Source organism: Suricata suricatta, chromosome 9 (assembly GCF_006229205.1).
Source record: "Suricata suricatta isolate VVHF042 chromosome 9, meerkat_22Aug2017_6uvM2_HiC, whole genome shotgun sequence".
NCBI lineage: Eukaryota > Metazoa > Chordata > Mammalia > Carnivora > Herpestidae > Suricata > Suricata suricatta.
In genome coordinates this window covers 72,522,040-72,536,100 of record NC_043708.1, presented here as the reverse complement: position 1 = coordinate 72,536,100, position 14,061 = coordinate 72,522,040, and the positions used below count along the sequence as shown (strand labels likewise).

General features: G+C 36.6%; 1 pseudogene; it reads right to left on the bottom strand.

The window, feature by feature from the left end:
* Positions 1-6,572: 6,572 nt before the first annotated feature.
* On the bottom strand, positions 6,573-7,507 carry LOC115302252 (annotated as a pseudogene).
* Positions 7,508-14,061: the final 6,554 nt, after the last annotated feature.

Genomic DNA, 14,061 nt, shown 5'->3' with positions numbered 1-14,061 from the left:
TTCAATAGTCTCTCAAGTTTTGCATCCCTCTCTCTTCCCAAATCTGTTTCCCTCTTCCCCTCCCCCTGGTCCTCCATTAGGTTTCTCCTGTTCTCCTGTTAGACCTATGAGTGCAAACATATGGTATCTGTCCTTCTCCACCTGACTTATTTCGCTTAGCATGACACCCTCGAGGTCCATCCACTTTCCTACAAATGGCCAGATTTCATTCTTCCTCATTGCCATGTAGTACTCCATTGTGTATATATACCATATCTTCTTGATCCACTCATCAGGTGATGGACATTTAGGCTCTTTCTATGATTTGGCTATTGTTGACATTGCTGCTGTGAACACTGGGGTACATGTGCTCCTATGCATCAGCATTTCTGTATCCCTTGGGTAAATCTCTAGCAGTGCGATTGCTGGGTCAAAAGGGAGTTCTATGGATAGTTTTTTCAGGAACCTCCACACTGTTTTCCAGAGCGGCTGCACCAGTTTACATTCCCAGCACCATTACTTTCAAGCTTTGTTAAACCTAGAGTCTCCCATTCCTATTGTCCAAATGACAGTTTAAAGTTCCTGTCCACTATATCCTGAATGCGCCTATTTTTAAACATCCACAGAACTAGCCATCCCCATTCTTTCAAACTCCTTTTCTCTACATGTAGATCAAATACAATTGTTGTTAGCCAACTAAGAAGTTAAGATACTGATTGTGTGACAGAGACAAATTCATTTCCTCTTCTTCAAGTCATGAATATGTTTTTTAAGCCTTCCTGTCGATATGTGTGCTCATGTAACTGAATCTAGTTCGTCAAATGTAATTCAAATTAATCTGTAACACTTTATTTTTTTTAAGTAGTTTATTGTCAAATTGGTTTCCAATCTGTAACACTTTAAGCTTTATCCAGGCATGATCCTTGATGATCTTGGCTATAATTAAGTGTGTTGACCTAGGAAGCTAGGTGGTGGTTGTTTAATGTCTTTATTTATTTTTTCATTTTGAGAGAGAAAGAGGCAGAGAGCAAGCAGGGGTGGGGCAGAGAAAAAGGGAGACACAGAATCTGAAGCAGGTTCCAGGCTCTGAGCTGTCAGCACAGAGCCTGACACAGGGCTCAAACCCACAGACTGTGAGATCATGACCTGAACCCAAGTCGGATGCCCAACCAACTGAGCCACCCAGGCACCCCGGAAGCTCGGTTTGGAAGGTGATGAAGGCAATGATGGATAATACTTTGAGTTACAGAATCATCATTTGAAAAACAATCATCTTTCAATCAGGAACACCCATTTGGATTTTAAGTACACAGTAAACACATTTCATATTTGTTTTTAAAATTTTTTAGGTTTTATTTATTTTAAGAAGGAGAGAGAGAGACAGAAAGACAGAGAGAGCATGAGTGTTGACAGTGCAGAGCCCCATGCAGGGCTTGATCTCACAGCAGTGAGATCCTGACCTGAGCCAAAATCAAGAGCCAGATACTTAGCCGACTGAGCCACCCAGGTGTCCCAACACTCTTCATATTTGATCCACTAAAAATAAGGTTGTTTGGGAAATAATGTGTCTGATTGAATTAAATATTTGCTTTCTGATAAGTGTATAAGGAAAATAATCTGTGGGTGACTATAGTAAACTGTATATATTTGTGGGCTTTTCCCCTTTAATTTTCTAATTCTAAAATAGCACAAATTAAAAAACAAAGGATATAAAGGATAAATTCTGAGAAATAGAAATTGTGAGTCATAGAGTGAATTCATTTTAGATTTAGGTCAATGTGGCCACATTTCCTTCCAACGACATTTCAGAGCTTTCTTCATCACTATTACTTTTCTCTCTGTCCTTAGCAGGGCCTAGCTTTTCAATCTGTGCTACTGGCCTAGTTCTGCAAAGTGGGCCTTATAAATGAGTATAACAACACTATTTTGTGCCTCAGTTATGATGATATAGGTCAATGTCAACTTAAAAAATATGGAACATATCCTGAAGACTTTTTTCATCCAAGGTGACCCAATGTCTACCCTTCAAGTCTACAATCTACATTCTCAAGAACATAAAGCTAATCACCAAACTGAACAAATACCCGGGAAACTGTATTAACTGCCCACCTACCATCATAGAACCAACCTAACTCTCAGCTATTTTAATAGCACATTTGAGGGATAATACATTCTTCAGAACACATTAGATCTGTTACTCAACCAAGCTATTACTCCTAGAACTCTCACACATCTTACAAATCACACATTTGTTGGAGAATTTAAAAAAAATTTTTTTTATGTTTTTGAATTTATTTTTGAGAGGGAGTATAAGCAGGGGAGGGACAGAGAGAGAGGGAGGCATAGAATCTGAAGCAAGCTCCAGGCTCTAAGTTGTCAGTACAGAGCCCAATGCAGGGCTTGAACCCACGAACAGTGAGGTCATACCTGAGTCAAAGTCGGACTACTAAACCAACTGAGCCACTGAGGTGCCCCAAGAATTTTTATGTTCTAATCTCTAGATGGGTTCCATATTCTATCATGTAGCTTTTTAACCTCTTTACAAAGAGTAGTTTCCGCTGGCTCATAAGAACTCTGTAATACTTAACAGACACTTTGTCATACCTTCAATATGCAAGAGCAAAAAGCCTCCTTGGAAATATGGTACAAAACATAGGGCTTGAGGTAACACAACGGAGTTGCTGTTGTTATTATCATTATTATTCTTCCTTTTTAAATTGTTCTCAGATGGCAACCCAAATATGTGGTCAAAACCCAGGGATTATTCCACTGTTTGGAGTCTATGGTAAATGAAAGGCTCAGAATTTCCATTTGGGCATGTTCAATTAGAAATGAAATATGTTCAATTTTAATTGAACACCTTCCCAACTTCAATATCAAACTACTAACTTTAAACTCTGACAATGTTAATGTAAAACAGAGATTTCCCACCTTGACTCTGTAAGACCCTGAAATGTCTGCTGTGTTTTTAAGAGGAATCATGAAATTCTCAAAAGATTGAGTCAATGCCATTAATTTGAATTCATCTTCTCCTAGAAGTTAATTGGATTGCTTACACTATGTTTGATGAAAGATGGAGCTATACTGTGGCACTCAGTTACACAGAATCTAAACAAAGATGCCAAATTTTCAAAAATGCATATCTGATTATACCATTCCTTTGCTTTCAGTCCTTATATATTTCCTTCTCCCCTACAGAATCAAGTTCATTAGTGTCGCTAAGTTCTTGCCTCCCTAAGTTCATCTCCTTTCAGGACCATCCCCTCCCCCCACACACACACATTCATTCTAAACTCAGTCATACATGTTCTATATGCTTCTCCTTCTGCTTGTAATGTCATTTACCTTTCTCCATTACTTCTACCTAAAAAACTTCCAACTTGTCATTCAAGACTCAGCTGATTTATCAACTTCTCTGTGAACCCTTCTCAACACTTCCCACCTACACTTCCCTAACCTACACTTAGTCCAATACTCTTCTGTGTTCCTCTGGCACCCTATGCATTCCTCTCTCTTAGCATCTTTCATTGGAATTGTTAACACATCTATGCCCACATATGTCAAGAATTCCTCAAGAACAAGGATCCTATCATATGCATCTGAATTTTGTCAATACACACTTCCAAGTATGCTGCTTGGAAGAAGCCTTTGTAGGCCCCAGAGTTTCATGCATGAGACCACACATCCTCTGGCCTGTATACCACCATCAGCAAGACTAAAGAGAAGCAGCAAAGCTCTATCATCTCCTAATTAAGTTATCCTCATCTCCCTCCCCATAGACCTTTCTACACTGTCTGCTGTGAAGAGAGAGCATCAGTACAAACTCCATTGCACTCCTTTTCCCAAAATGGCTATGATCTGACTCCACTGGTAACAAAAAGAGTCTTCCTTGTCTCTTTTGCTGCTTCCAGGTCTTTATCCCTCCTTCCTCTCTAAAAGCTATGTTTTGAAGTTCAATCTCCTTTTAGAGAAAGAGGACAAAGAGGAAGGGAGACAAATAAATAAAATACAAGAAATCATTTATCTAAGGTTACCTATTGAAAGTACCTAATCTACTAACCATAGTCCACCCCATCCACACCCACTCTCACTTCAAAGGAGAACATAAGAAGCCACAGACCAAACTGTCCATGATGATAACCACTAGCTACATGTGGCTACTGGCACTCAAAATGTAACTGGTCCATATTGAGATGTACTGTAGATATAAAATTCAGCCCCATTTTCAAAACTTAGTGTAAAAAAACTAATGCAAAATATCTGGCTAATAATTTTATGTTGATTACATGTTAAAACATTTTTATATTGGATTAATTAAATTATTAAAATTAATTTCACTGTTCCTTTTTAATTTTTTGTGTGGTAGAAATTTTACATTATACATGTTGCTTGCATGTGTGGCTCATATATTTCTGGGATGGGTATGTAAGATCCACTTGAGGTGTGCTGTGCTAGACAGAGAAAGACAAATACCATAGTATTTTATTTCTACGTGGAATTTAAGAAACAAAACAGATGAACATATGGGAAGGAGGGAAAAGGAGAGGGAAACAAACCACAAGAGACTCAATGATAGAGAACAAACTGAGGGTTGATGGAGGGAGGTAAGGGGGAGATGGGCTAAATGGGTGATGGGTACTAAGGAGGGCACTTGTTGTGATGAGTACTGGGTCTTATATGTAAGTGATGAATCATTAAATTCCATTCCTGAAACCAATATTATACTATATTAACTAACTAGAATTTATATAAAAACCAGAAAAAAAGAAAAGCATAGAGACAGAGGATGAGCTCTCTTCCTCCTTGAGGTCAGGCATATCACAACTCTGGCTCACAGTGGGTGAGGTATTTGATACCAGGTAGAAGCCAGTCAGTTCAGCTAGGAGGTACTTCAGAGCTTCAGGAGAGGCTCTGCTATGTGACCTAAAGACTTGACAACACTGAGCAGCCTCAGAGCAAATTCCTTCATGTGCCAAGAGTTTGCACATCTCAAGTGGGCTTAACCTTGCATACCCAAGCCAGAACTGAAATTATTCCTTTCTTTAATTTTATCCCTAGTGAAATACAGTTTCTAACAATCATGTGCACTAGAATGGAAGAAACTCCCTGAGGTGGAAGTCGGTCCTTGGAGGTAGGGGAGTGGCTGCCTCCTTGAGACCACTCTCTGTCTTCAAACAGCAAAGCAAAGGGGTGGGCAACTTGGGGAGTAGAGAAATATTCCTGACCTGAAGGGAAAATTCTATCCTATCTGTAGTTTAAAGTACTGAGAAAAAAGCTGTAACAGCGACACCATGTGAGGAAAAGAAAATGCACACATGGACAAGATTGCAGCCGCAGGTATTGCCGGAAAAGAATATAATGAAAATGTTAACATTATAACAATCAAAATTTTAGAAAACTAACATTGGGAATATGCTTTACATTCCAAAATTATTTTTAATTGTGGTAAAACCATACATGGTATGACATTTAACAAATCTTAATATTTTAAGTGCACAGTTCAGTGGCATAAAGCACATTCACATTGTTGGGCAACTATCGCCACCATCGGTCTCCAGAATTCTACATCTTCCCAAACAGAAAATGTGCAACCGTTAAACAATGATTCTCCACCCCCTTCCTATATCTATGAAATTGACTACCCTAGGAATAGTGTTTGTCATTTTGTGACAAGCTGGTGCATCCATGTTTCAGAATTTTCTTACTTTTTTCTTTTATTTTTAAATGTTTCACTTATTTTTGAGAGAGAGGGAGAGAGAAAGACAGAACATGAGTGAGGGAAGGGAAGGAATGGAGGGTGACACAGAATTTGAAGAAGGCTTCAGGCTCTGAGCTGTCAACACAGAGCCTGACACAGGGCTTGAACTCATGAACTGTGTGTGAGATCATGACCTCAGCTGACGTCAGATGCTTAAGAGACTAAGCCATCCAGGCGACCCAGAATTTCCTTTTTTTTAATAAGGCTGAATAATATTACAGTGTTTGAATATATCACATCTTGTTGATCCATTCATCTGTAGATCGGCATTTGAACTGCTTTCATCCTTTGGCTCTACTTTGCATTTTACAAATACTTTTATATGTGATTGATCATTTAATCAATGTAAAAACCTCCAAAATGTCCTTTTTAAAAACTGGGAATGTAGGTTTCGATTTGCTGAGGTGGAACCAGAACACAGTCTTCATCAATCTTTGTCCAACAAATCATTGCCATCATCTTCATAACACAAGGAAATGTAGGGAGAAGGTGTATCAAAAACAATTCTTGTTTTGGTTTGCATTTATATAGACTTCCTTCAAGAATAAAAAAAATTTTTTCCTTAATCCCAAACACTCTATGATGTAGATATGATTATTAAGATCATCTCCAGTTAAAATTGGTAAAAGAGACTAATAACAATTTAAGTAATTTGACCATAGTCACTCAATCAATACAGAATGCAAACTTTGAATTTTAAGGAACTCTCAGATAGACACATTTATTCTAGATCTAGCTCCTTTACTTACTTTTAAGTATAATTTTTCTAGGGTCATTATAACAGGACTCGAAAGGAATTTATCTCACCAGGACATCTTCCATTCAGGAATTATTTCTAAACTTTACACATAACTTTCCTCAAGGCAACCTTCATCTCCTTATTCCTGAGGCTATAGATAAGAGGGTTTAAAAGTGGAGTTGCAATTGAGTAGAACATGGTAAAGAACTTCTGCAGGCTGATTGGCTGCCCCTGGGCTTACATACATTACCATGATTGAGCCATAAAATAGGGACACCACTACCAGGTGGGAGGCACATGTGGAGAAGCCTTTTTTCCTACCTGAACCTTTGGTAACCTGAACCACAGCTCGAAGGACCAGTGTGTAGGACGCGAGGATGTAGAAAAAAAGTGATGAATGTTATCACAGCACTGAAAATGCTACAAGTCAGAGTTGTCTTGGGAACAGGTACACATGATATGGCCAGCATTGCCCCAAGATCACAGAGGTAGTGATCAATGACATTTGAACCACAAAATGGAACTTGGGAGATAAGGGTGGCTGGGGTCACCAACCAGAGGAAGCCACCCACCCAGCAAGCAGACACAAGGGTTCCACAGACTTTCCCAGTCATTATGGTAGAATAGTGCAATGGATGGCAGATGGCAACATACCTATCTAATGCCATGAGGGCCAGAAAGAAGAGTTCTGTGGCACAAAGAGAGAGGAAGATGTAGAACTGTAAAATGCAGCCATTATAGGAGATGGTCTTGGTCTTCGCTAGGAGGTTGATAAACACGTTGGGCACATTGGAATTGAGGTAGCAGATCTCCAGGAAAGAGAAGTTGGCCAATAAAGTATACACAGGGGTGTGGAGTTGCTGGTCCCACCACGCGGCACAGATAATAGCACTGTCGCCCAACAAAGTCAAGATATAGATGACCGAGAATAAAACAAAAAGGAGAATTTCTACTTCTTGACTGCATAGGAAACCCAGGAGGATGAATTCATGAATGATAGCAGTGACATTATTGTTGGGCAAAACATGCATTTTTCTCCAACCTAGGATGTGCACAGATGTAATCAGAACCGCATATTAAGAATCTCCTACTTTATTCAGCCCTCCATAACACCTCAACTTCTCATCAGAACAGGCACAGTAGTTTAAGTAGAGAATAAAGTCAAATATGAATATTTAGTCAACATGAAGAATTTTTATCAAAATAGCTGTTGGAAGACAAATAACATTACATATTACTTTAAATGTTTTCTCTAAGAGCTTTTTCTTGTTTTAGCCTATGAGAAAAATAAAGATGAATCATTATACACCTCAATTGCTCACTTTATTAAACTCAAATACAGCTAATAAGCCTTAATAAGGAATTTATGCTCTCACCTGCACTGAAACATTTTATTGCCTACACTATCATTTCAGTCAACATCACAAGGTCCATAAATTCTCCCTATTTAACTACATTATTACAGAAGCTTGGTATATCACAATAAAAATACATATCCATAAATAAATACATTAATTCATTAATTACTTTCCATTAAAGACTTGCATGATTCTAGTGTGACAAAAACAATGGTTGGCTTTTGAGAACTACTATTTTACTATATGGGTGCCAGAGAAATTTGAATTCAGGGAAGATTGTTTCAGAAGATTTGAACGGAGAGCAATGCAAGTAAAATATGGAGTTTACACTACTGACTTAGAAGCAAAGTATATAAAATATAAGAGAGTTCATAGATAACTGAATGATAACTCAGCAATTCCCAGCTTTAAAAACAATTAAATTCATTTATTTTAATTTGATTCAAATTATCCTCTGTGGAATCCCCTTTACTCAGTTAGCTACATAGTATTTTAGTCCCTTTGCAAAATTAGCCAGTTTACTATTTTTTAAAAAGATATCACATACTTTTACTTTTTAGTTAGAGCAGGTTTTCCACCCACTCATTTTTATTTTCTATGTATTTTATGTTATTTTCCCTCAATTTTCAATTTAAATATATAGAGTTTACTGAGACAACAAAGGGCTTGACAACTTAACGTTTTCTCAGTAGAAAGTCAAAATGACTGTTTAAGAGGGTCAGTTTTACCATAATTAGAAATGTTTTTTGGTTTTAAAGGAAAATAAAGAGAATTCAGAAAGACTTAAATGAAATCCTAGTCCTTTATAATATAAGGTTTCTAACCTGAGACAAGTGACTCTCTTTTGCTCTGAGTTTCAATGTCTTTATCTGCAAAAATCAGGGTAATAATACCTACTGTTAACAAAATGTAATCCTGTTTATGAAACACCTAACACAGTGCCTCCCATAAAGCAGATGTTCAGTCTGGAAGGGCTCATTTTATTGCCCTAATTACCATAAGCAAAATCTGAGCTGGTTCTTCCTAAAAAGTATTTGCTTGAACCTAAAAAAAAATTCAGCTTTCATATACATTCTTATCCTTCTGCATATTCAATTTTAGGAATCATATGAGATTAATGCACTTCCATGCCTCCTCTAACTAACATCTGAAAACATGTTATAAAATTGCATTTGGACCTCAGAATAAATCTCTCAATAAAAACATTATATCTACATTCCAGAATGGCCCACAGAAGCTCAATTTGATCATTGCAATTACTTTAATTATTCCTTACCCCTTGAATTGTGCCCCTTTTGACATTATTCTACACCATTTTCCTCTTTCTCTGATTCTAACCTGTTCAACTATAAATTTTATTATAGATTTTTGCGGGATTCCTGAAATGAACGATTATTGGGAAAATTTCTCCTACAGGGGAAAAAATCCATTTTAGTTAAACTCTCTACTGTCTTGCATATGTGAAAGATGGGAGGGCAGAAGTGAAATTGTGTCCCCAGGTCTGGACTGATAAAACTTTTTTTATCCAGAGAAAAACTTCAATTAAGCTATTGGAAATTACAGGTTTTAGAAATATTCAATAGTTTCTCATGTCATAGACTTGAACCCAGATTTGTATGATTCCAAAGCCCATGATCAATATAACCCAAATAGATTGCTAGGTAAAGAAGCATAGAGAGTGTTTGATCAAATAATACTATCAGGAGGTCTGTCCCCTCCTCCACCTGTTATGGGCTACTGTATCCCCTGGTGTCTCCCCTCTCTTTCTGACTGAGGATGAATAGAAGTTAGTAATACGGAACACCCTCTCACCTCCCTCTCCCATCACAGCATCTTTTTTAGCATCCATCTGGATGAGCATGTTTTAAGCAAAGCTAACAATTAGCAGGGCAGGGCACTATATAATACAAAAGACCCTGATCACTGAGGTGATGATTACAAGAAAAAACAGCAAGGTGATTTGGAGAGAGAGGGAAGCAATTTGGATTGTGGAGGGGAACCATGAAACAGAGAGTTACCATAATGAAGCTCTGTTACAAGGTAGATAGTTCTATGATGGGAAGAGATATTAAAATTATGAGACCTGTCAAACCAGGCTGAAGTTTTCATAATACAAATGACTGAAACTGGTTTAGAAATTTTTCACAGACAATAAGATCCTTAAGCTTGAGACATGTGAAAAACTTCATCAAGATTTGTTTTCTTGTATGTCAGGAATTTTTGAGAGTAACATTCATTCTCACAGGAATTTTATCAAAGAGAAAACTCACGGGCCATCCCCATCTGGCCACTTTACATATGCAAAACACCATCTGGTGAAATTCTCAATTAAGTGACTTCCTAAAGACATCTATCTGTTCATTCATTTAGCACATACATATTAGTCATCCATTATGTGGAAGATAAAATAAAATAGAAATTCATGAACACTTACTCTAGTGAGGTATGTCTAACCTCCAGTAAAGTTCAAGGTCCTGTTTGCAGAAGAAACTATCAGTTTCTAGCATTCAACTACTTCTGGCTCTGACAGGATTATTATTTAAGGAAAAGATATCTGTTTGTCTCCCCTCCCTTCAGTTTGTTTGTTTTATCCTGAGGACCCACACAAAAGGAACAATGGGAGATGTACTGATTGCCCTCTGGGGCACACTTTTTTTTTTTTTTTTTTTAGTGAGACATGAGAAGGCTCAACTTGGATACATGATCTCTGACTTTCTGGAAGTATATACCTGTTGTCTTCTCAGACCTGAGGGACATTCAGACCCTAAAAAGCTCTGTCTATCCACTGTGGAAGCTTCTCTAAGAACCACTGTGTCAGTTAAGAACAGGTACAATTTGTTCAGATCAATTTCCCTTTATACCCACAAAACAGCTTTTTAATTATTATCACAAAAGATACAAAGACATTAACAATATATTTCATAACTGGTGCCCCTCTTCCTTTTCTTGATCTTTTGGTGATTCAACTGGTTGTTAATTTTCAGACTGAAATAAATGGCACCATAGCTGTTTCCATTATTTTAGGCTTCAGGATAAAGATTGATGTCTAAGACACTAATGAAAGAAATTAAAGCAGATACAAGTAAATGGAAAGATATTCTATGTTCATGAATTGGAAGGATTAATATTGTTAAAACTCTATACTACCCAAAGCAATCTACAAATTCAGTAAGATGCCTATCAAAATTCCAAAGGTAGTTTTTCACAGACCTAGAAAAAAATAACCCTAAAACTTGTACAGAACCACAGAAGAGGGGTAATAATTGGCTCAATTGGTGAGGTGTCCAACTTCAGGTCAGGTCATGATCACACAGTGTGTGGATTCAAGTCCCATCAGGCTCTGAGCCATTAGCACAGAGTCTACCTCGAATCCTCTGTCTCCCTCTCTCTCTCTGCCTCCCTCTCTCTCTGCCTTTCTCTCAAAATAAGTAAACATTAAAAAAATATTTTTAAATTACTAAAAAAAAAAAAAACCCACAAGACTCCAAGGCAATCTTGAGAAAGAAGAACAAATCTGGAGGTATCAAAATCTTCTGATATCAGGGGCATCTGGATGGCTCAGTCAGGTGAGTGTCTGACTTTGGCTCAGGTCATGATCTTGCAGTTTGTGAGTTTGAGGCCTGCATTGGGCTCTGTGCTGATGGCTCAGAGCCTGGAGCCTACTTATGATTCTGAGTCTCCTCTCTCTGCCCCTCCCCCACTTGTGCTCTGTCTCTCAAAAATAAATAAATGTAAAAAAAAAACTTTTTTAAACAAAACCAAAATCTTCTGATATCAAACTCCATTACAAAACTATAGTAATATCAATAATATGGTATTGCCATAAAAAACAGATACATAGAACAATGGAACAACTCAGGAGCCCAGAAATGACCCCATCCATTTACAGTTAACTATATCTGATAAGGGAGCCAAGAATACTCAATGGAGAAAAGACAATCTCTTCAATAAATAGTACAGAGAAAACTGGATATTCACATATAAAAGGATGAAACTAGACCTCTATCTTACACAACTCACAAAAATTAACTTGAAATGGATTAAAGACTTAAATATAAGATCTGAAACCATAAAATTCCTTAAAAAACAGTATAGAAGTTCTTTGACATGGATCTTGGCAATGACTTTTGTAATAAACACACAAAGCACAAGCAACAACAACAACAAAAATAACAGACAAGTGGGACTATATCAAACTAAAAGCCTTCTTCACAGTAAAAGGAATAATCAACATAATAAAAAGACAACCTATAGAATGGGAAAAAATGTTTGCAAACCACATATCTGATAAGGGGTTAATATATATAAAGAATTCATACAACTCCATAGCAAAAAAATAAAAAAATAAAAAGGCAACAGACCAGAACAGAGATTTTTCCAAAGAAAACATACAGAAGGCCAACAGACACATAAAAAGATGCTCAACATTACTCTTCATTAGGAAAATGCATATCTGAACTACAGTGGGATATTACCTCACACCTGTCAGGATAGCTAGCATCAAAAAGACAAGAGATAACAGATCCTGGCAAGGATTTGGAAAAAGAAACCTTTGTGCACTTTTGGTATGACTGTAAATTGATACAGTCAATGTAGAAAACAGTATGGAGGATCCTCAAAAAATTAAAAATAGAACTATCATACGATCTAGCAATTCTACTTCTGGGAATATAGCTGAAGGAAACAAAAACACTATATTAAAGAGATACCTGTACAACCCTGTTCAAAGCAGCAGTATTTACAATAGCCAAAACATAGAAATACCCTAAGTGTCCAACATTGGATAAATAGATAAAGTAGTTGTGGCATATATAAAGAACGGAGTATTACTCAACTATTTAAAAGAAGGGAATCCTGCCATTTGCAACAGAATGGATGGACTTTGAGGGCATATGCTAAGTGAAATAAGTCAGATAAAAACAAATACTGCATGATCTTACTTGTAGGTAAAAATCTTTAAAAAAAAAACTCAGAATATATGATCAGATTTGTGATTATCATAGGCAGGTAGTAGGTATAAAGGAAATTGAATAAAGGTGGTCAAAACGTACAAATTTCCAGTTAAAAGATAAATACTAGGGATGAGATGTATGATACGATAACTATAGTTAATACTGCTCTATAATATACATAAAAATCTTAAGAGTTCACATAGCAAGAAGATGTTTTTCTTAGTTTTGTATCTGTATGAAATGATGGACGGTAACTAAACTTACCATGGTAATCACGTGACAATATATATACCTCAAGTCACCATGCTGTGTATCATAAGCTTATACAGTGGTGTGTGTCAACTATATCGCAATAAAAAGGGGGGCAATGACATAATTAGAAACCAAAAAATACAACTATAAAAATGAGACATGAACGTTTTTCGTCAATCAATACAGAGATTTTTTTTTAAATACCATCAATATCCAATAAGGATCCCAAGAAGATGGCATCCTCATCAAAACACCTTTTGAGAATATATTTTGGAAGGTGATTTGGTAATATGTATTCTGAGCATTAAATTACATGAATCCTTTTTTAAAATGTGCACACTTGCACATGGCAAGGGAGTAGGGGAGGCGCAGAGTGTGGAGCCCTGTACAGGACTGAACCCACAGCCAAACCCCCAGATAATGACCTGAGCCAAAAATCAAGAGGCAGCCACTTAACCACTGACCCACTCAGGCACTTTAAATAGTACACATCTTTCAAAAACTATATACATCTTTTGATACAATTTTCTTTCAAACAATCTACTCCAGGGAAATATTCCAAAATTAAGTAAACATTTAAACCCAAAGATTTTTTATTGCATTATTTTAAGATTGGAAAATTCAAAATAGCCTAAATACACTAGGGAAATGTTATAAAAATAACACTCACTATTATACAGCATTTAAGAGTTTTAATTACATGAAAAAGGGGCTTACATATGCAGGATACTAAATTATAAATGCTATATGACCTCATATGTATAAAGAAAAAAATTTAGAACAAAACTGCACAGAAAAAAGATGCCAAATTTTTATCTGAATTTATGTCTACTTGATAAAATTATCAGTAATTTTGTAGCTCTTTTAACTCTTCTGAATCTTCCAAATTTTTGTTTAAACACATATTACTTTCATAATCAGAATTTTTTAAATTGCAACAAAGTGTTGCAATGATTAAATAAAATTACTTCTGGGTAAGAATTTGTCACAGTGCCTGGCATGAAATGAGTTATCAATAAGTGT